Genomic DNA, 3,036 nt, shown 5'->3' with positions numbered 1-3,036 from the left:
GTTGATTACGCCGCCTGTTCTCCCAGCTGGGGAACGGTTTTCCTGCATTTTTTGACAGCTGCTTGTTGGCTCGAGCTCGAGCTCGCTTCTTTCTGTAGTTGTGCTCGATGTGCCTTCCTGATTTGGCGCTCATAGTTTGAGTCAACAGGCTTGGGAGCTGGTGGTCTAGCCATACGAATGAAGTGGTCAATCTTTTCCTCAGGCACTTTCTCCCTCGGCGGCGTTGCCGGTTTCGGTCAAAAATGAGCGTCCACTTCGGCCCGCACTATTGCATCGTTTTGCTCCTTGGTCATGTCGTAAGGCCTCTAAGGAAGAGGAGCGAGGCTGCTTGGACCATATTTATATCGCTTGTCTCCGCCTGTACTTTCTGTACTACCTCGACTCGTACCACTACGCACCATAGCTGCGGTGTGTCTCTTCTACGATTGCTTAGGCGGCGGAGACGGCTGACGTGGCTTAGTTGGAGCAGGAGGAGTGGCCTGACGCTGTGCCGGACTTGAAGTAGGAGGTGTGGCCTGACACGGTGTCGGACTTGAAGCAGGAGGTGTGGCCTGATGCTGTGCCGGACTTGAAGCAGGAGGTGTGGCCTGACACGGTGTCAGACTTGAAACAGGAGGAGTGGCCTGACGCTGTGCCGGACTTGAAGCAGGAGTCTGCTCACGCGTTCGTGGACTTGGAGGAGCGGGAGTCTGCTGACACGGTGGCGGACTTCGAGGAGGAGTCGGCAGACGCGGTGTCGGTGGACTTCGAAAGATGATGCAATCCTTTTTCCATAGGATGAAACGATGTATGGCCTCTCCCAGTGTTTGCTCGTCGTCACCTACAGGAATGTCAAGCTCTAGCCCCGAATATGGGCCCACCACCTCATCAACCAAGACACGAGCATAGCCCGCTGGAATCAGGGCGCAATGGAAGGTTGCTTCGGGGGTAATTGTAAAAGCAACGATGTTCGCCACCTTCATGGATATGTTCTTCATTTTGAAGTGTAGCTCACAGTTAGTGTTCTCTATGATGTCATCCACAGGGTATGTATCCAGCAGTGCGTCGCCCGAGGCGGAACAAACGCTGCTTCTCGGCTTGCTGTTGCCGCTGCTGTCCAATGCTGGATGATCATCCGCTTGCTGTTGCCGCTGCTGAGACCCCCTTTCCTAGCTAAGTGAGTCAATCTGCTGCTGCTGCTGCTGGAATTTGAGTGCCAAGTCCGCGTGCCTTGCTTCTAGGCCTTGAAGGCGTTCCGCGTCCTGCTTCCTCTGCTCCTCTCCAGCTTCCTCTTCTTCTCCTCCTCCATCTTCTTTCTTGCACGGGTCCTGTAGTCGTCGTTCCATTCCGAAAAGCCCTCATACCAGGGAATAACGCCCTTGCCTCGTGTTCTTCCCGGTTGTTCAGGATTTCCCAGGGCGCGCGTAAGCTCGTCATTCTCTCTGTTGGGCGTGAACACTCCCTTTCGAGCATCTTCTATTGCGTCAAGTAACTTTTGTTCTGCTCCGTTTAGACTTGCCTTCTTCGAAACCAGGCCTGTCTTCGGGTCCAACGCCCCCCCATGCGCATAGAACCAAGTTCTGCACCTGGGGGGCCAGCTCCTAGTAACCGGAGTGACCCCTGCATCCTCCATCTCTTGCTCAGACTTATCCCACTTAGGCATTGCCACCGCGTAGCTACCTGGACCCAGCCTATGGAACTGCGTCTTTTTTGCGGCATTGGCCTTGTTTTTTCTCGACCGTTCCTTAGATAATTCTGATTCCTTGAATTTCACGAAAGCGGGCCAGTGTTCTCTTTGCTTCTCCAGTGTTCCCTTGAATTCTGGAGTCTTCCTTTCTGCAGCGAGGTAGTTGGCCCATACAGTTTTCTTGTGGGTATTGAATGCAATTGCAATCTTCTTAAGAGCAGCGTCCTTGACTTTCTGCACATCTGCATCAGTGAAATAATCTGGTAGGGTGAAATGTTCCATCAGAGATTCCCAAAGCTTTTGTTTTGCTCTGTCGTCGACCCAAGTAACATCTCGGTGTTTAGTTTTTGGCTCTTTCCATTCTTGAATGGAGATCGGGAGTTGGTCCTTCACAAGAACTCCGCACTGACGAACGAACTTGCTCGCAATGTTCTTAGGCATGAGGGGTTCGCCACTAGCTTTGATGGAATCGATGTTGTACTTTACACCCTCCTTCAACTTTTTGCTCAGGCCACGCTTTGTCCTGCTGTCTATAGAAGTATATTTGCTCAATCCGGAGGGCTGAAAGAAGAAAGATCGATTCGTTAATATATCTTCAAATAAAAAAACATGTGATGATCACTAGATGCCTGCTTATATAAATATACCTCGCCGGTAGTCTTTGTTATTTCAAGATCAACATTGTATTCGTCATCATAATCATTGTCTGCGTCATCATAATCGTAATCATAGTTCATGACTTCATCAGCTCGGTCGTCGAGATCGAATATCTTATCATCACCCTCCCCGGTATTGTTCAGATATTGGGAGCCGTCATTTGCTTCATTCAGATCATCTAGCCTGCTAGGGCTGCGTATGATCTCGAACAGGGCCTCTTCTCCCTCTCTGCCGGTATTGTCTGCCGTAGCTTTTATTTAACTAATACAGAAGAAATATAAAACAATTTAGTATTCAAAGTACAATGCATGTATGCAATCAATAAGGAAAAACTGAATCATATAGTACATAATATGCATCCTCTCGAATAATATATAATCACGAATACATCGTCTCGAATAATATATAATCTCGAATACATCGTCTCGAATAATATATAATCTTGAATACATCGTCTCAAATAATATATAATCTCGAATACATCACTGGCTAGGTAGCTAATAATGATCGAATACTATAGAAGAATCTAGGCCACTCGCGGTTCCTGGGGCGCGGGCGGTGGACACCCAAAGACAAGGAACCATCACAGGATCATATCTCCGGTCATCTGCCCAAAGAACCTGCCAGGTATTGGAGAACCTGACGTCCATAGCAGCCATGTAGCGATGGACGTGCTCGTCCTCCTCCCTAACACGACGACGCACCACCTCCGG

Source organism: Triticum aestivum, chromosome 7D (assembly GCF_018294505.1).
Source record: "Triticum aestivum cultivar Chinese Spring chromosome 7D, IWGSC CS RefSeq v2.1, whole genome shotgun sequence".
Classification (NCBI taxonomy): domain Eukaryota; kingdom Viridiplantae; phylum Streptophyta; class Magnoliopsida; order Poales; family Poaceae; genus Triticum; species Triticum aestivum.
Note: the sequence above shows the minus strand (reverse complement) of the source record.